A 21,856-nucleotide genomic window follows, 5' to 3' on the forward strand; every position below is an offset into this window, starting at 1 on the left:
TAATTTTAATAAAGTGTCTTTTTCTCACTAAACTCAAAATAATGTTTTTTGACAAATATATTTCTGACCAAGTATTTGACCATGATAACAACTAAATCTTATATGATACCTGTATTTGTCAAAATTTGGAGAAATGTCTTATCATTTCTATAGTCAATAAAAAAATGAGCATCCTGGACTTGGTGAAAGGTAAAAATTGCTTCTGAAAAAAACCATAATATGTTATAATTAACCAAACTTAACCAAGTGACAGAAAAATCCAGCTGGTCATGATGGTAACTTTCAAGTGCTGACATATATATTCTGAAATTGTTGAGAAGCACGTGGCCACAATTTTGTTCATAAAATGAAAAAACTGTGGAGGGGAAAAGAACCCCTCAAAGTAGGACAGTTTGAGTCAGAGTATTTACCATGTAACATCGTTTACAGGAGATAAGCCCACCTTTCCATTGACAGAACAGAACAGATAGCACTTCCATTTGTTTCATGAGAATACTAAGGCTAACTAACAAATAGAAAATACTCGAAAAGCTGATACATGTTAAGTAAGTTTCTTTCCTGCAATCTTAACTCTCCTGCACTTTCGAGAGGTAAGATTGGTGGGAATCTATCGTATTCCAAAAAACACAATTCTTAACCACTTCTGGCAAAAGCAGTTGAATTGAATCCCATATTTATTGAGTATTCACTCCACATAGTTTAGTCATATGTCAGAATTGTGGAGAACACAAAGGAGGTAGATCTCTGCTTTCAAGAGCCCCCAGTGAGATAGGAATACAAAACAGTAAGTTGAAAATGAGCAAGCAAACAAAAAGGCATAAAAGCAAATGCTAAACCGAAAATAAGTACTTGCTAAAATGTATAAACCAAACAATAAGTGCCCTTAAGGAATGAAGAGAACAATGGAAGTAGAAAGTCCCATTTACTATGGAGGAAAGCATGAGGTATCTGCTTTTGTTTTCTTAGTAGACTTTGAAAGATACACAAGATTTAAAGAGATACAAACACCAAAAAAGTCTTGTTTTGGTACCTTAAGTCAAGTAAGTCTCATGTGCTGCCAAGGGCCCACTGGAAACTAAGTGAGAACAGGCGTATTTAGTATTTAAAGAGAATACCATTGTTAGAATGTGATAAAATATTCTGATTAGATTTTAAAGATGGAACTCAATTAGAAGAAAAGAAACTGCCTGAAGTATTGTTTCTGTTTCATGAGGATTTGAATACCAATAAAAGTCAGACCAATGAAAGAAATGTGCTACTCCAGGAATTCTCAACCAGGGACAATTTCACGCCTCAGAAAATATTTGGCGATGTCTAAATACATTTTTGCTTGTCACACCTTATAATGGGAAATGCTACCAGTGTCTAGTGGATGGAGGCTAATGATACATAAGGATAAATATCCTACAACGCACAGGACAGGCCCCCACAACAAAGAATTATCCAGCATAAAATGTCAATTATGTTGAGGTTGGGAAACCCTGAGTCAGACCACCAAAGGCAGAAAATGGTGAGACTGTCTACCACAACACATGCAGCAAAACAGGCTAGATAAAGGTCAAAAATGATGTTGAAGTTACAGAGGATGGAATCATATGAAAATCTAAATTTATATTATAGCCTTCTTGTGTCAATAAAGTTATAATTCTGGTATCAAAGAAGACATTTGGGGACATTAAAAACAAATGCTTTGCCAAAGCTGTAGAACCTAAATCTAATCATGAGGAAACATCAGACCCAAATGAGAAGATATTCTACAAAACAAATGGCCTGCAAGCTTCAAAAGTGCCAAGGAAGAACTAGGGAAATGTTCCAGAGTTGAATAAACTAAAGAGACACAATTAAATGCAATATGTAATTCTGAAATAAATCTTTTTGTTATAAAAGACATTGCTGAGCCAACTGGAAACTTGAATGAGTCCTGAGGATTAGATGGTAGTAATGTATCAATGTTAATTTCCTAATCTTGATGTTGATGTCATAGTTATGTTGGAAAATATCCTTGTTGTAGCAATGTACATTAAAGAATTGGGGGTAGATCGCCAGCCAGTGTGCCTTGATTTCAGCTCAGGTCATGATCTCATGGTCCATTGAGCCCACATCTGGGCTCCACGCTGACGGCACAAAGTCTGCTTGAGATTCTCTCTCCCTCTCTCTCTGCCCCTCCCCCACTTGCACACGTGCATGAGCCCATGTGCACTGGTGCAACTCCCTCTCTCAAACATAAATAAGTAAACTTTAAAAAAAAGAATTGGGGGTGATGGGAGAGGCACCTGGTTGTAGCTCAGTCAGTTGAGCATCTGACTTGGTTGAGCATCCAACTCTTGATCTCAGCTCAGGTCATGATCTCACAGTAGGTGAGATCAAGCCCCCATGCAGCTCTGCACTACAGCATGCAGCCTGCTTGGGATTCTCTCTGCCCCTCCCCCCAATTGCATGCATGTAGGTGAGTGCCCTCTCTCTCTCACAATAAATACACAAACATTAAAAAGAAAAAGAACTGGGGGTGATGGGACATCATGTTTGAAACTTATTCTCCAATGGTTCAGGAAGAAAAAGTACTTCCTACTTTTCTGTTAAGTTTGTGATTGTATCAAATTAAAAAAAAAATAAATAAAACAAATGCATTTTAGGGAAAGCAAAAAGCCCATGCATTTGCTAGCCAAGAAATGTTTTATTTAAAAATATAGCAACATTATAGCTTTATTTGGGACAATGCATAACAATCCCTATCAAATCTATATGATAACCTTTTAAATCTTTTATGGAAGAAGGTAGGCTATACATCATACATACATACATACACACATCCATACAATTTTGGCATTGTGACCTCCAGATAATATCTTACTGAATTTTGAATTTAAGTGGAATATTCCTTATCTATTTGGCTATGTGAACTAATCCATTAAGTCATTTTAAAATAACCAACTTTTATCTTATTAAATATGATATTATTTCTAGTTTGCCATTCTCTTTAATTGGGCTGTTAAACAGAAAAATACATAGACAATTGCTTTTGTAGTTAGGTCCAGATCATATGCAGCATAAGAGGTTATATGTTAACTTTAAACTTTAGTTTGGATTGAACCAAATTAAACAAATACATCAACCACTCTTTTTTTTTTTTTTTAATTTTTTTTTTCAATGTTTATTTATTTTTGGGACAGAGAGAGACAGAGCATGAACGGGGGAGGGGCAGAGAGAGAGGGAGACACAGAATCGGAAACAGGCTCCAGGCTCCGAGCCATCAGCCCGGAGCCTGACGCGGGGCTCGAACTCACGGACCGCGAGATCGTGACCTGGCTGAAGTCGGACGCTCAACCGACTGCGCCACCCAGGCGCCCCAACATCAACCACTCTTAATGAGGAAACTAAGCTGGGCTTTACAAAAAGCAATTTCACACCATCATTATATAGAATCTTCTCAAGAATATTTTAGAAAATTGTGTTCAATCCATTCCACATATATATTTTAAATCTACAATTTATAATGATCCTTTAAATAAAGCACTTATGAAAATTTTTTGGAATTTAGCTGAGGACTTTATGTAACCAAGATTCTGACCTTTTCTGAGTATATTAAACACCTTTACATTCATGGTACTCATACCATGTTCTTCCAGTGTCTTCAGGTATTAGACATTATTCCCCCCTAAGGCACAAAATTCCAGAATAGAGAAACAAATATAGGGGCACCTGGGTGGCTCAGTCGGTTAAGCCTCTGACTTCGGCTCAGGTCATGATCTCACAGCTTGTGGGTTTGAGTCCTGCGTCAGGCTCTGTGCTGACAGCTCAGAGCCTGGAGCCTGCTTTGGATTCTGTGTCTCCCTCTCTCTCTGCCCCTCTCCAGATCATGCTCTGTCTCTCTCTCAAAAATAAATACACTTTAAAAAAAAAAAGAAAAACAAATTTAAAAAACTGAGAAGAGGGGTATCTGGCTGGCTCAGTCAATAGAGCATGCCACTCTTGATTTCGGGGTCATAAGTTCAAGCTCCGTGTTGGGCGTGAAGCCTATTTTAAAAGAAAAAAACTGAGAAGAAATTCAAGTCAAACCATCTTCCAGTTCCCTTAAGGTGCCTGGGTGGCTCAGTTGCTTGAGTGTCTGGCTCTCAGTTTTGGCTCAGATCATGATCTCATGGTTCATGGGTTTGAGCCCCATGTCGGACCCCAAGCTGACAGTGCAGAGCCTGCTTGGGATTCTCTCTCCTTCTCTTTCTGCCCCTCCCTGTCGTGCTCTCTCTCTTGCTCTCTCTCCTAAAATAAATAAATGAACTTGAAAAAAATCTTCCAGTTCCCAAGCATCTGATTTGACCCTTACATTGAGTGGTAATTTGTACTTCAAATTCTGCTCTGTTATACAATAATCTAGAAAAAATGGCAGGTCCCTCCTCCAAAGTGTATATTTCTTAGAGAATGATTGGGGTTAACAGTTTTGACTGGAATTGATAATAAATCTTGAGGTTGAAGATTAATTATTGGTAACAAATTTTTCTCTATAACATTAATAAAAGTATCTTGATTTCTATAACTTTCATGTACATGAATGTTGAAAGATTCTCTAAGACTGGCTGAAGCAGGGGAAACAAAAGCAAAAATGAACTATTGGGACCTCATCAAAATAAAAAGCTTCTGCACAGTGAAGGAAACAATCAGCAAAACTAAAAGGCAACCAACGGAATGGGAGAGGATATTTGCAAATGACATATCATATAAAGGGTTAGTATCCAAAATCTATAAAGAACTTATCAGACTAACACCCAAAAAACAAACAATCCAGTGAAGATATGGGCAAAAGACATGAATAGACATGTTTCCATAGAAGACATCCAGATGGCCAACCAACACATGAAAAAATGCTCAACATCACTCATCATCAGGAAAATACAAATCAAAACCACAATGAGATACCACCTCACACCTGTCAGAATGGCTAACATGAACTACTCAGGCAACAACAGATGTTGGCAAGGATGCGGAGAAAGAGGATCTCTTTTGCATTGTTGGTGGGAATGCAAGCTGGTGCAGCCACTCTGGAAAACAGTATGGAGGTTCCTCAAAAAATTAAAAATAGAACTACGCTATGAGCCAATTGTACTACTAGGCATTCATCTAAGGGATACAGGTGTGCTGTTTCGAAGGGGCACATGCACCCCCATGTTTATAGCAGCACTATCAACAAGTATGGAAAGAGCCCAAACGTCCATCAATGGATGAATAGATAAAGATGTGGTGTGTACACACACACACACACACACACACACACACACACACACAATGGAGTATTACTTGGCAATCAAAAAGAATGAAATCTTGTCATTTGCAACTACATGGATGGAACTGGAGGGTATTATGCTAAGCGAAATTAGTCAGTCAGAGAAAGATAAAAATCATATGACTTCACTCATATGAGGACTTTAAGAGAAAACACAGATGAACATAAGGAAAGGGAAGCAAAACAAATATAAAAACAGGGAGGGGGACAAAACATAAGAGACCCTTAAATATGGAGAACAAACAGAGGGTTGCTGGAGGGGTTGTGGGAGGGGGAATGGGCTAAGTGGGTAAGGGGCAATAAGGAATCTACTCCTGAAATCATTGTTGCACTATATGCTAACTAACTTGGATGTAAATTAAAAAAAAAAAAACAAAAATAAATTTAAAAAAAAGAAAGACTGGCTGAAGCAGAAGAAATAATAGAAAGAAGGTTCTCAAAAGAAGAAAAAGAGGAGACAATAAGGAATAAGCCCAGGAAGTACAGAAAGTTGGTTAGAAAGCCTGAAGGAGATGGCCCTCATGTGAGGGAGAGGAAAAAACGCATACATATCAAGGTCTGAACCCATGTGGAAAGGGAAGAAGAGGAAAGAAAGAGAATTCCCATGATCACAGTGAGTATATAAGAATGTACATACAGAACAATATGAAGCAAGGACAAGAGAATATCATTGGCTTGGCTGTTTAATGAACAGAGGGCTAGAAATGGACAATGTGATGAATTTGTTGAATCATGCATTAGTGGGTTTTTTGTTTATTTTGTTTTTGTTTTGTATAGTTTTGTTTTGTTTTTTGGGGAGAGAGAGCCTGCAGGGAAGGGAGAGAGACAGAGAGAGAGAGAGAGAGAGAGAGAGAGAGAGAGAGAGAGAGAGTCTTAAGCAGGCTCCACGCCCTGACACAGGGCTCCATCTCACGACTGTGAGATAATGACCTGAGCTGAAATCAAGAGTAAGACGCTTGGGGTGCCTGGGTGGCTCAGCCGGTTAAGCGTCCAACTTCAGCTCAGGTCATGATCTTCCGGTTTGTGAGTTCCAGCCCCTCATTGGGCTCTGTGCCTACAGCTCAGAGCCTGCAGCCTGCTCTGAATTCTGTGTCTCCCTCTTTCTCTGCCCCTCCCCTTGCTCATACTCTGTCTCTCTCCGTCTCTAAAAAATATGTGTTAAAAAAAATTTTTTTTTTAAATGAGTAAGATGCTTAACCACTGAGCCAGTCACCCAAGCACCCCTAATAATGCATTGTTAAATTCCTTGGTCTAGCAATCACCAGAAAGAAGTTAGAAATAAACCACTGTTGTTGCTATTATTCAACTTAAATTCTAATTAACAGAATTGTATATATAGGCATACCTCGAAGATAATGTAAGTTCCATTCCAGGCCACTACAATAAAGTAAATATCATGCAATAAAGTGAATCAAATGAATTCTTTGGTTTCCCAGTGTATATAAAATTATGTTTACACTATACTGTAATCTATTAAGTGTGCAATAGCATTATGTCTTTAAAAAATACATATCTTTTTTTCAGAGAGAAAGAGAGAGAGAGCATGCAAGTAGGGGAGAGGGACAGAAGGTAAGAGAGAGAGAGAAGGAGAGAGAATCTTAAGCAGGCTTTACACTGACGTGGGGCTCGATCCCACAACCTTGGGACGATGACCTGAGCTGAAATTGAGTCAGACGCTCAACTGACTGAGCCACCCAGGTGCCCCCAAAAGCATATCTTAATTTAAAATATTCTATTGCTAAAAAAAAATGCTAACCACCATCTGAGCATTTAGGGAGCCATTATCCCTGATCACAGATCACCATAACAAACATACTGAAAATGAAAAAGTTTGAAATATTGTGAGAAGTACCAAAATGAGACACAAGTACATGAAGTGAGCAGATGCTGTTGGGAAAAAATAGTGCCAGTAGACTTGCTGGGTTAACACTGGGTTACCACAAACCTTCAAATTGTAAAATAATAATAATAATAATAATAATAATAAATTTAAAAAATAAATAAAATAAAAAACCACAATATCTGTGAAAAGCAGTAAAGTGAGCCAAGTGAAGTACCATAAAATGTATTCCCGTAATGTTGGTCTCACTCCTCTTCATGTGTGAGTACGAGAGAAGGGAACTCTTTTGCTTAAGCCCAGTGTGTGAAGAATACCTGGAAGGACAAGCGAAGTGATAAGCACCACCGCTTATCTCAGCACATCTTGCAGGACCAAACAGCAAGAGATGATCCAGATAATCAGCTTGGTTTAGAATGTTTAGTGCCTACCTTCCCTCTGTGCAACTTTTCAGGAGTGGCTTCTTCCCAAAAAAGGGCTTCCCAGAAGAAAGAACAAGAATGCTAGCACACAAGGTCTTGGGTGAGGTATCACTCACATCACTGCTCCTGACCCATTCACAAAATGCCCCTGCTCTCAGACCAGTGAGTGGGAAGCAGCTAGGCATCGTCTGCAGTATGTCCCAGCCTCACAAGACCCCTCTCAGGACACATGCACACCACACACCACTCTGGAACTAGCCTCCCTCCATCTCCTGGAATGACAGGCACAATTGATGAGGAGAGTTGCTGATGTTCCGAAAAGCCCAACATCTGGAGGTGCCAAGGACATGATGAGACAGAGAAATCCTGATCTCTTATACAACAGATATCTAGGGAAATAATCCAATACAGGTCATGTTCTAAATTCCAGAAAGATAGGCTGCACAATACTGTGCCTTATCTGTGAATTCATACACCTGAGTTAATAAGCTATATGACCTTGAGAAAGTCAAACTTTCTGGGTCTCAGTTTCCCCATCTCTCATAAAGCTTACTGCCTTGCCGCACTTCATCTGCCTGCTCCTTGATCCCTCACCCTCATGATCCAGTCAATGGAAGTGTGTCCATTTTGGTTATCAGGTTAGGTTTTGGTAATATCATTACTCAGGAAGTACATTGCCATTAAGATGTACTTGGCACTTCGATGATAGGCAAAATGGACTGGGCAGGCTTATTTCAACAACTCTGATGAAGCAGGGTCTCTCCTAGAAAATCTTATCACACTACTAAGGAAGAAGTATGTGGACTTTTTTTTTTTTTAATAAGGGCATCTAGGTCTGCCAAACTTTTAGAAGTCAATAGACAATATTTGGGAACAATAGGAGGAAAAGAAACAATGCATTCTCAAAAGCATCACATGTGTTTTAACTCTTCTATTTTTCAAAATGGAAGTGACCTTATTTTTCTTCTAATTATAAGGATTTTTACCACATATTGTCTAATTGCTTTTCAGGAAGCTTTCTTAGTTGACTTTCCCACCAGCAGTGTACAGTGTCCATTTCCTCACATCCTCACTATACAAGGCATTGTATTCTTTACAGTCTTTGTCAATGTGTCGGTTGAAATAATACTACCTTCCTTTGAGTTTTTAATTATCAGTGAGGTTAGTTTTCCACACATTTATTATAAATTGTTTACCTATGTTATTTGCCCATGTTTCTTTTGTATCTCTTTTGTTTTATTCATTTAAGAGAGCTGTTTATATTAAGAATATTTGCCCTTGACTATTTGGGTCAAAAATATTTTTGTCTGGCTTGCTGCTTGTATTGTAACTGGATTCATGAGATAGGTTTTTTCCTGTGTAAAATTTTCAGTTTTTATGGAGTCAAATATTTTAGTCTTGTTTTACTGATTTTCTGTCTTGTTTAGGAAGATCTTCCCCACTCTATCAATCTATCCATTATCTATCTATCTATCTATCTATCTATCTATCTATCTATCTATTCTCAAGTATTTCAGGTTCATTTTTTCCACTTACATTTTTGGTGCATCTACTGTATATTTTGGTATAAGGTATGATGTAGAGAATTAATTTCTTTTTTTTTCAATTATTTCAACATGCATTGATTGAAAAACCTGTATTTTCTTTTCTAATTTGAAATGTCTCTCCTTCCCAGCACAAACTTCTTATATGGAGGTGTCTGTTTTTCTAGACTTTCTATTATTTTCCCTTGATATCCTCATCGGATATGAACTGATTCTGACACCACTACCAAAGTGTTTTAATGAGTGTGGTCTCAAAATTTATTTTAATATGTGGTGAGGCAATCCTCCCAACTTGCACTTCAAAAATTTCCTGGCTATTCACACAGATTTCTTGCTCCAGCAGCAGTTAAGCCCTTGAAGTGAAGTTTGAATATATGTAACAATTTTTCAAAGTACACAAGCTTGTGAAAGCCCTAAAGCAAATAATTTAATAGGAAGTGGTCATCACCCCTTTTAGATACATTAAGAGCAGTCACTGTTGTGAAAGAGTGTGGATGGTGGCGAGAGTCAAGAATTTTCTAGCCTACAAGATGCATATTTGGCTGGCTTGTTATGGCCACCATAGATTTAAGTATAATGAAAATATATAGAGAGAGTGCATCCTCTTCATTACATTATTCTCAAAAAACATTAAAATTATCATATAAGTGGAAAGAATGTAATTTACAAATTCTCCACCATTTGTAAAGCTATGTGGACTTGTTGCAACAAAGCAGATATTCAAAATTTTAATCACATTCATTTCTGCTGCATTCCCTGAGACCTTGTGTGTCAGGCCCTATTTCCTTTTCAGCCTCAAAAGTTCGTCTTTCCCACAGCAAGAGTCACTTCATCCCACCTATGATTGCTAAACCAATCACTGACTACCCAAAACCAGATGGGTGTTCTCACAATACCATTTACTCACTGGTCACATGGCATCAAAATTGCCATTGTTTTTACCTTCAGCACCTGTTAAAGAGTAGAAATAATACAATATTCACTGTTGTATTCCAATCTCTAGCTCAATGCCTGACACTTATGAATCTAAAATATTTGTGAATGGGTGACTGCTACATATTAAATGTGAAAGAGGACACAGAATGTCCTAGCCCAGTACTCTCAGATTTAGCATCATCTTAGTTATTCTGACATTTCATTACAATTTTGGCATCTCACTCAGAATCTCTAGGACTACTCCACCACCAGAACTATCCTGTCCCTAAATCTCACCCCCCTGCTCTCCTCCCGGGTCCTGCTCACAGGCTTACCTGAATGCTGACTCTCTACCTGTATCGGACACAGCCATGCTCTACCTGCATGCCAGGACACTCCATAACTTTATGTTAGACCTTCTGGTGCCGACTGCCAACTTGGATTACCCTTCATCACCTAATCCCATGCCATTTGGATCCTGTGCTCCACCTGTTCCCAGTTCAGGACCACTCCAGCCCTTCTTCCAGCTATATACATGGGCCTTGCCTGCTTGAGCCCAAAACATATTTTTCAACATGAGCAGACTGAGTGAATTTCACTCTATAATTAGTTGCTTTCACACAGCCCAAATCCTCTTCAATTCTCACACAAAACTAGTGTCGGTACTGTGGAAGTCCAACTCCTATGAAAGTGTCTGGGAACAGATATTAAAGTAAGCCAGACATAAATCAAGTCATAGGATTTTAACTATGCATTCATACTATGTGGAAAAAGAAAAGCTCTGTTTTTTCCCTCCAATCTCTCTCTCTCTCTCAAAAGGACAAAATTCTTCACTTTCCGAGAAACCACAAGTCACTTTCATCTGGTTTTCTCCCTTGTCCTCTCCTCTGTTTGAGCTCAGCATTTCACGTGTTCATTTTGGTGAGATTCCATCGCAATACATCACCAGGAACACATGTGTTCCACTGGGACTTTATTCCCTGGAAGATGTGAATGGTGATGTAAATAACAGCATCATTGGAATTTGGGGAAAGTGATGCAGGGAAGAAAGCTATGGTGAAATTAAGACAAAATCAAGCAACTATGATCAATATTTCCTTTTGGAGTAATGTGTGGGTAGTATTGATGCTGATAGGGAACTTCAATGGTATTCATCAGCTGGAGCTGTCAGCAGACACATTAATTAAATGGCAGCTGTTGCTTTACCACTTGTAGGGGAGTGGAGCAATCCTAACTCCAAAATAGATTTCCGAGGATGAGAACATTTCCAGCTAATAAACCACAATAAGAGCCTGGTTATGTTTTTTTCATGAGTTTTTCAGTGCATGAGTGAAAAGATAAGTGGCGAATATTTGCAATTAGTCTGTGTCAATAGTTGTCTTATACCACTATATTTATTTTTTTAAGTAAATATCTATGCCAATGTGGGGCTCAAACTTACAGCCTTGAGATCAAGAGTCACATGCTCTACCAACTGAGCCAGACAGCTGCCCCATTATACCATTATATTTAAAGTAAGAGTTTTAGTCTCTTATTGGAAATACATCTATATCCTACTAATCATAGCTAGAGTACAGCTTCCACTCAGTTAGTTATGAGTTGGTTATTCTCTGATACTCTAATGGACATTTTAAGTGTTTGTTGATTTTTAATTTGTATCGTAATAAAAGCAACATGTGACCAATAAGGTTAAGAGAATATTGAGAAGCAGAGAGATAATCACCCATGGTCACTGATTGTTATTCCTCTGTTTATAAAAAACAATCAAGTTAAATCCAATCAATGGAAACTTGTCAGTAATGCTTGCTTTCTCAGTTTCATATTTAATGGATTCAATTTAACAAATGCTTATTGAGCATTTATTTTGTGCAATGTGATTCTAAAGATCATGCCAAATCATATCTCAATCTATTTATCATGTTTATTTTTAAAATTTACAAGTAAATACTAATCAGAATAATTATAATCTCTGACTTTTTGTTTAGATTCTATTGCTTAGAATAATCTGTGTTACAGGATTTGCCATTGATGACTTTCATCTTGGTAAGGTTCATTTAACCAGACAATGCTTATAGATTTTCCCCTACATGTAAAAAATCCTGCTCTTTAGAACTTCAAACTTACAGAATCAATCAGAAAATTAATTCTATACATGCTGCCTAAAAATGTAGACTTCAAAGGTCTTCAGGGTATTTAACCCACTGGCTGTGGGACCAGTCAGTTCCATGGGACAGACCAGCTTGTTTCCAATGCACCTGCTGCCATAGAAGAAGTCAAGTAATTAATCCCTTCCTGTTGTTGCTGCTATCATGAGAAGTTAACGGATGGTATGTACATCCCGATAGGGGAATCCCAGGGGAAATAGTGAAACCAGCCAAAGCCACAGGACTAGGGGAAAAGTCAAGGGTCTGAACAGGAGACTAGAGACTGTGGTTAGAATTTCCATGGAATGATAAAAAGAATATGAGCCCAAAAGTAAGGCAGAAGATATTATATCAGTGAACAAGGGCAAGAAAATACAGTTACAGAAACAAAGTCACTGGGGAAATGGAGCACCCTGGAACAGTCTCTAAGAGAATGGGTTGTCTCCAATTGGTCCACTTATTGGGCAAATAGAGAAAGCAAGGAACCAATCTTTAGTCAAGCAGAAAGTCCAGTTAGTTATCACAGCACCAAGGTCAGCTGCCACAAGATTGCTGATGCTGAAACAGGGAAGCAGCTACCATTTAACACCTTACAGTCTCAGAGTTAGCTCCAGAACAGCAAAGCAATGAAGAGCTTAAGAGTACAAACTGACATATGCTAACTAATTTGGATGTAAATTTTTAAAACTAGAAAATAAAATAAAAGAGTACAAACTGAGGAGTCCAATTGCTTGACTCAAATCCCAGATCTGCCACTTGCTTGCTAGGGGACTTTGGACAATTCCTTCCGCCTTTTTTACCTGTAAAATGTAGAGTACATGAGTATCTGCCCTGTGGAGGTGTTAGTGCTTAATACATAGAAAGCACTCATTAAATATTAGCTATTTTAGGAGCACCTGGGTGGCTTGATCAGTTAAGCATCTGACTTTGGCTCAGGTCATGATCTCATGGTTCATGTGTTGGAGCCCCACGTCAGGCTCTGCGCTGACGGCTTGGAGCCTGGAGCCTGCTTCGGATTCTGCATCTCCCTGTGTCTCTGCCCCTTCCCAGATCATGCTCTGTCTCTGTCTCAAAAATACATAGACATAAAAAAATTAAAATATTACTTACGTTATTATTTATAATGATCATGTGATAAAAAGGGTAGTAGGCTGGTACTCAGAGGAATTTGTAACTTCTGCCAAGTGACTTCTCTTCCTTCACCTCAGTACTATCTTCTTTTAAATGATGAGGTTGTAACTAGATAACTGGTTCTCAACCCCAGGTGTACATTACAATCACATAAAAGCTTCCAAAATAGATCAGTACTTGAGCACCTACTCAGGAGCTTGAATCACAACCTCTGGAGCATATCCCCCAGACATTGAATTTGTAGAGCATCCCTGGTGAGCCTGATGCAAAAGAGTATTGAGAACCACAAGACTAGATGTTCTGACCATTCCAAGTGAACTCAGAGTTCAGTTTCCTGCTGGGTAAGGTTGGCTTCAAGACTAAAGCTATATAATCATCAACAGTGTGAGACTCAGAGCCCCCATTCCTGCTTGAAATCAGACCAGGTACAAAAGTACCCAGAGAACTAGAAGCTCTTACAGAATGTTTTAGATAGCTCTTGCATTAATATGATAAATTGTTAATATCTTCCATTTAAAAAGGCTATCTCAGTTTTGTTGCCAAGAGAAATTTAGAATAACTGAATGAGAAAAAAGAAAAAAATAACTTCCAGAAGCCAACAGTCAAGCCCTTTGTCTCTAATGGATATAGCACTAATTCTCTTCTTCCTTTGATACTGTTACACCTTTTTACATAAAGACAAGAGATGACAAAAGGGAAGTTCTGAGTTTACTTGTTGTAAGGAAATCAGGAGAGATCATGTGAATGAAACAGAGGACCTTGATGAAATAGGTCAGTACTTTTATTTTGGATTAAATAAACCCGTACAAAGAGTGTATTTGCAAAGAGTGTTTAGCCTGTCAGGTAAGCAGTAGTATAAGTCCTGTGTATTGACCAGTAATGAATGTTTATCTATATGTTGCAGGAGGCGGGGGGTCAAGGTGTGCTAATATATTTCTGACAAGATACTGTTTACAATTCATAGAATAAAATTTCTCAGAGGGTAGAGATTCATTCTGTTATGTGCTCACTTCACATGAAACATTTACGTTACTGGAATATTCACTCTCATCACCTGGGATATTAGGTACATAGAGTATTTATGGACACTGGCATAAGAAAAAGCAAAGCATTATCTGTTCCATCAAAATTTTATTAGAATTTATCTCCTTTTACTTCAGATAATCCATGCCGTACGTGTAAATAGAAACTCAAAAATTTTAATTATATCCAAGTGATCAGACACTTAGCATCATTAGTGGTTAACTCTTGGTTAATAAAGATAAAAGAATTAAATCAAATATCCAATAAAATAGTTCACACTATTGTTCCACAGGAGCAAACCACTGGCTGAAGCATCGGATAATTTTCCTTAAACTATAGCAACCTCTCTGGTTTTTTCTGAGGGAATAACATGATGCCAGATTGACAACTCACTCCCTAAACAGAGTCTTGGGGAGCCTATGAAGGCTCTTATATAGAACAAAACGTTCTATCCTCTCCTTCCTTGCCTCCTCCAACCAATATACACACACCACCAAAGACTTCTTCAAGGAACACCAACACCTGGAATAAGTATTTTGTAGGACTCTCTCTTGAACACACTTAACAAACTGAATGTTTATGACCAAGGCAGAGATTTGCAGAGCATTTCAAATGTTACTACAGAAATGGAGTTCTGAGGGGCGCCTGGGTGGCTCAGTTGGTTGAGCGTCCAACTTCAGCTCAGGTCATGATCTCGTGGTTTGTGAGTTCGAGCCCCGCGTCGGGCTCTGTGCTGATGGCTCAGATGGAGCCTGCTTCAGATTCTGTGTCTCCCTCTCTCTCTGCCCCTTCCCTGCTCATGCTCTGTCTCTGTCTTTCAATAATAAATAAACGTTAAAAAAATTTTTTTTTAAAAAAAGAAGTGGAGTTCTGAGTTGTCAACAGAGGCAAGAAGGAGACCAAAACCCCAATAGTATCAATAGATTTGGCTACAATAGCAGCCTTAATAACTCATAAAAGCAAATGCTCCATGCCACCCTCTCCCAGGGAATCACACTGCCCTATCAATAACTGTGGAAGAATAACTTATGCATTCCAGTACCCAGGCCTGGCTTTTCCTGGGTTGCCCAACTCCAGGGGCCACTGAAGCCCTTCTGTTTCTACTTCTGGATCTGGGAGAAGAGTCGCCAGTTGGCCCTGAATCTCTTTGTTCTTTGCTCTTGGTGAGTCTTTTCAGACTGCAGAAGCACCTGACTCCCTGCAGTGTTACATTCTACAATTTTCACTAAAACATCTCACAGTCACCTAGGTGGAGGTCTTCCTTGAACTAGTGACTACATTACAAGAAACTGGTTGAAATTATAGCTAGCTAAAGTCAAGTTGCCTAGGTTTGAATGTTCACCTTACCAGTGGGCGTGTTTGTTACCATCTACCAGCCTCATTTTTCCAATCCATAAAACAGAGATAAAACTAATGTCTCACAAGGTTGTTATGAGAAGTCAATAACATCATCCATGTGAAGTGCTTGGCACAATAATCTCCAGTACATGCTACCCAATATTGTCATCATCTGTATATAGTAAATAATTATGTATAGCTATATGATATACATTATATAGATGAGGTGAATTTTACACAGTTATTATTATTATATAATGGATTATATCATTATATAAGAATTGGGATTCAGATGCCCAGTCATTGGTAGGAACACCTGGTATGTTGGTCAATGATCTCTGAAATGAACAGCATACAGAACGTGGAGATATGTAACCCAAAGTTGAGAAGCCCCTAAGGAGTGAATTCTACCAATGCAGTTGGCTTCCTTATGCACCATAGCAAACAACAGCCTGTGATCAAAGCAGTTGGTTTGGTGATGTCCAAACCAGAAGATGGTGTCTATCAAGACAACATGTGAAAGTTAAGCTTATGTGTAAGACCCCTCCCTCATCCAAACACCATGCTGCTCAAGTATGTATCACTTACTAAACAGTTCTTGAAATACAAAGAGGCTTGCATATCTCCAGTGTCACATTTCAAGATTTACAGAATAATTAGGAAAAATCTGAGCTGGCAAACTCTTCCTGGCTCAACCTGGCAAGCAGACCATCTTTGTTTTCCAGTAGTGTGTGTGTTGTCGTCACAGTAACTGTGAGGCTCCAAATACAGGCCCAGGGCGTCATTTCCTCATGTACTTAGGCTGCCACACTGAAATAGCATTATGAACTCAGCAATGCCTCTTCCTTTCCTGTTGTGCTGTGGTACCTCAAAGAAGCAGGCCCTAAAGTGAATTAGTTAAGACGTAAGTATATTAAAGGGATATAAAAAAAAAATAAAATCCTTTTATCCCTATTACCATATCACCTATGAATGTATTTCTCTGTGTGTATGTGTGGGTGTTCCTAAAAACCTTATTTTTTATAAAGATCTTTTAGACAAACAAGGCAAGTTGGCAGTAACTTGATTGTCTTGGTGATGTCAACAGTCTACTGTTTTTAATCAAATTGCCTTTCAGCATTAAATCTTCAGCAAATCATTTTTTAAAGAATGAATTTGGCCAAGTCTGATGTGTTCAGTTCATGGATTTCTTACACCTTTTCCTTACAAAGATAAGCAGCAGATAATTCATCTCTTCAAAGTAACTTGGGAAGATGGTAGTTACAATTAGTTGTTGCAAAAAAAAAAAAGACTTTTTTCAAGTGTAGACATATAAGGTCTTTGGCCAGTTGGGTAACAATCATGTTCATCTATATTTGAGTAAAGGAAGTAGGTGGCAGAATTTAAGCAAGAAAGCAAAAACAGAAATATCCCTTAACCCTAAGGGCTCAATTACAGTCAGATCACTTGAGATCAATTCTGCATTCGCTTTACAGTTTTTTAGTCTGTCTTTCACAGACCTCAGAAACACATAAATCACCCAATATTATGCACATTGACACCATTTCCCAAAAAGGAAAAGCAACACCAACCTTCTTTTGACTTTTCAGTGTTGCTGTGGCTTAAACAAAGCTCTCAGGGACTGGGGTGCTGGTTAACGTCCTGTTACTTCATTTCTGTTGGGAGTTTCTCAAGTTCTGCAATCAGCTGGTTAGCGGCCAGCTAGCACTAACTGCTCAATTCACGTTTGACTTTCCTTATTCCAAGTTCTATAATTCCTGCCTTGCCTTTGAAATCAAACTGCGTCAGCTATTGCCACAGGGAAAGTAGTAGTACTCTTTCCCCTTCACTGATTAGCCAAAGAGTAGGACTGACCATTTAAGGGAAAAGAAGAACATAATTCAATGTATTTTCCTGATTCCTATATTTTTCCTATATTTTTCCTATATTTTTGCCCTCAAGTCTTAATAATGTATTCTGTAAAGCCAGGAAAAGTTCCTATTTCTTTTCTTTTCTTCCTACTTTATTTCTATAGCAAGGTTTTCATTAGAGAATGACAATTCTAAAACTCAGTTTGCCTTATGTTTTAGAAACTTATCCTTTCAATTGGGAAAAATAAAGCAAATGGTCGGGTTGAAACCATAACTACCCGGCATAAGGTTTGTTGGAGCTAAAGCTACTAAGAAACTTCCCTGTTTATAAGAGTGTTTCAAATATTTTTGCTAAATTAAATATACAGAATATAAGTACCTTATAATATACACACACATCTTTATGATATAAGGGTTTTTTTTTTGTTTGCCTTGGAATATACTTTCTTGTCATGTTTAAGAATGAATAGGATTAAGGACAATGAATAGCAAGAATTCATTTCCATTTGGTAAGGTTAAAGCTAGCGTGAGATGACCTTTTTTGGTCTTTTCATTTTTATCTGTTACTAGGTTAGTAAAACAAAACAAAACATCTAAGTGAAGAAATAAAGAGTGATAAATTTAATAGTATATTTTCTATGGAGGAGGAAGTCTTCATTGCCATACGTTACCCAGTGTTGTAGGCTATAAAAGAGGCCCAAGCACTATGTATAAACATACTTTATCTCCAAGTGCAAATTTAGAAACCGTAGAAGAGTCTATGCTGTGGGTGATTTTTTAGCCTTTTTAGTAATGATTCTATAAGACAGCAGACTGCTGAGATAAGAGAGGGTTTGAAACATAAATTCCATACTAAATTATTGGCCAGAGTTCAAACTATGTCTGCTTAGAGTACCCAGCAGCAAAGTATGTCCCAAACAAGATTCCAAATTTAAACAATACATTCTTCTGCCTTTCCTATGATCTATGAACTTGAGTTCACAGAATATCTATATCTAAGAATTTTGTATGCAACAAAGATTAAAATAAACAGATAAGATGTGATAATAAAGCAATAATAGCTTAAATTCATTGAGAAGTCTACCAGGCAACTAACTTTTATTAACTCATTTAATCTTCAAAACAACTCTATGAGGAAGATAGTATTGTTATCCTCATTTTACAGATGAGGAAACTGAGGCACAGAGAATAATTGCCCAGGGTTGTAGTGAGTGAAGATCTGAATCCAGGCCATTTGACTTGTCTGTGCTACTAGCCTTCCTTACCTCCTCCTTCATACCAATATCCTTGCTGTATTTTCAATTCACATTTAAGGAAACAAAATTTATTTTATTAGCTTATCTTTCGATTGCTATATATATTTAAAATAATTAGGTGCGCCTGGGTGGCTCAGTTGGTTGGGCATCCGACTTCGGTTCAGGTCATGATCTCACTGTCCATGGGTTTGAGCCCCGCATTGGGCTCTGTGCTGACAGCTCAGAGCCTGGAGCATGCTTTGGATTCTATGTCTCCCTCTCTCTCTGCCCCTCCCCCTCTCAAGCTCTGTCTCTGTCTCTCTCAAAAATAAATAAATATTTTTAAAAATTTTTTTAAATAAATAAAATAAAATAAAATAATTAATGTATAAACAAATTTATGTTGCAGTCTTTTACATGTCATATTTCTAACAAGGCGTTACCAGTGTTCTCTCTGAAATCTTTCTGCTAAAACAGATCTCAACCTAAGCTTTCCCCTCACTTCTCAAGCTGCTGCTTTTCTAAAATCCTCATGTATAGAGAAATTACATGAGACAAATAAGTAAAAATATGGATTAAGCAAGCTCTGTAAAACCCTATTTCTTAAGGCGCCTGTTTTACAAAGACATGTTCATCTTCCAAAAAAGAAACACATCATCAGCATTAGTTTAGAATGTGTATTTTGCCACCAAGTTTCACTTCTAACAAAATAAATTTAAAATATAACCATAGGAAAACCATTGCTAAATGAATATATTAAATATTTCACAAATTCCATTGGTAAAATCCTATAATGATTCTTGCTAAACACATGTAGAAGAGTAAATTTAACTTCCTTTGCTATCTGAAAGTATAAAGAGAATGCCTTTCTTTTGGTGGACACAGAAAAAATTGCTTCAAAATCATAATTCATGTTTTATCTCATACAGTGCCTTACTTATGGTCTTCATGAGTGATTAAAAATAAATCTGAAAAATGTCTCTATTTTTAAATATCTAGGGAAAAAAGAAAAAAGGGATCACAACATGATATTTAAATATTTTAATGTTCCAAGCCAGATTGTTATCCATGACGATCCACAAAATACCATGACTTGAATGAGCAGTACCAAAGGTGGTTATAAATTGAATCTGGTACCAAAAGATGATAAAAGTTATGAGTTATAGCATTTAGGTGGGTAGATGCATACATAGGACAAGCATATATATATATATATATATATATATATATATATATACAGTCTTTATATATAGTTCTTTCTATTTTATTCTCAAGAGGTACATCATCTCCACAATCAGGTACATGAGCATAGTTAGAATTACTTGTAACTTCTCTGTGCATAATAAAACTATGAAGACTTGCCTTGAGAAATTTTTGAGATAAAAAGTTATTAACTGCACTGTAAGTGGCTTTTCTTGATTTTATACCTATTTATACTTTGTCATGTACTCATCATCAGAAATCTAGAGCCAAAAAAGTTGATAGAACATCCACAGTGTGCATGGGGATAAAAAGCTCCATAACCAAGCGATGCTTAGGACAACGCTTTGCACCCAATTGCTTCATCAAATTGTTCTGAATTTACATACACAAACCGTGTCCCAACGTTCCTTAATTCTAACAGAGCACCAAACTGTCTAAACTAAAAAGGAATCACTTCTAAAAGGCATGGTCAGAGATTCATTGTGAAAGTAGAAGACACTGATCTGGGCTTTAAAGAGTGGACAAGGTATCTACAGGAAAAGGCAGGAAAGGTATTCCAAGCAGGGGGAATGAAACAAGCAGGGGTGTAGCACTGAAATGCACACTGTGTATGTGTTTGGAGAATGGCTCCAAATCTGAAATATCTGAAGCAGAAGGACACTTGTTGAGTAATGGGAGGTGAAACTGGAAAAGTTAAGTACATGCCAGATGATGGAAGGTTTTCAAAATACCCAGCCTAGGTGTTTGGCAGCAACCAGGAGTCCCAGAAGATAACTGAAGAATAGAGAAACAAGTAGAGCAATGTTTTAGGAAAATTAACCCTGTGGTCATTGGCAAAATGGTTTGGATGGCAAGGAGGGGTGGTAGGGGGGCCAGCATTGTTACAATCCAGACTGAGAGTAAAGGGAAGAGGTCTTAGTGTGGTAGGAGATACAACAATGGAATCTAACAACCCTTATGGTAAAGGGGAAAGGGTAGTTTGCGAAATAACATAGAAACGTGAATTTGAGTGAACAGGAGAACAGAATCCGCATGGTTCATGGAGGGTTTCATTGTTCATATACTGGAGGGAAGCACATGGTCTAACTTCAGCTATTTTTTATTCTCATGAGTAAATTTACAGCCATGAAGACAATGATTCTCAGAAATTGATTCATTTTGAAGAATAGATTTCACTCAAGGCCAAATGCTGTACTCAGCTATCTGCACAGTGTTCCATTAACTCCAAAAGAAATTACATGCCTAGAACTAATGGCAGAGTTTGGCTTTACACATACATTTGTAAGCCAACAATGTGACCCTTCCCAAGATAAAAACAAGAAAAATGTAAAGCATTTTGTTCTGACTTTTCAAAATTTTTTCAAGACGAAGATACTTCATCTCCACTAAAGCACCAGGAGCTTCATTCTCTGATACCAAGGTTACCAGAATGCATTTTGCACTATTACTTGTATACATTCATTATATATGACTAGCTTCATTTACTTCATAAACTAATCATGCAATCAGAATTATGAAGCATTGGGCATACTGAAATGTATATACTATTTCATTTACCTGCATATTCGATATATGAGCTTTAATGAATTTTTCTTAACATAGGAACACTTACTGAAAGGTTGATACATTCTTAATGTCAATAAACAACCTGTTCAAAACTGGTCTTGGGTAAATTCTTTGTTTAAGTTAACAATATAGACTCAAATAATTCCCTTTCAAAATGTGCATCTGTATGTTTTATATTATCCTTAGATTTAGAACATTCATCCAAATTATCGTGTTCACTTAAAGGAACAAAATTTCTTATGTAAATCTAGCCCAGTTATAGACACCACGTCTCAATAACCATATCCCAATATTCAGCCACAACTTTTGTCAGAATCAATGTGAAATTGATCACTCTAAGCATTTCTGATAAAATCGCATAGCAACTCATGGA

At 37.6% G+C, this 21,856-nt stretch overlaps 1 protein-coding gene across 3 annotated transcripts in view; it reads right to left on the reverse strand.

Annotated features, from left to right (window-relative positions):
- FILIP1 (filamin A interacting protein 1) overlaps positions 1 to 21,856 on the reverse strand; it is a 187,536-nt gene that overhangs the window by 164,479 nt on the left and 1,201 nt on the right. The window lies entirely within an intron of this gene.

Source organism: Lynx canadensis, chromosome B2, assembly GCF_007474595.2.
Source record: "Lynx canadensis isolate LIC74 chromosome B2, mLynCan4.pri.v2, whole genome shotgun sequence".
NCBI classification, from domain to species: domain Eukaryota; kingdom Metazoa; phylum Chordata; class Mammalia; order Carnivora; family Felidae; genus Lynx; species Lynx canadensis.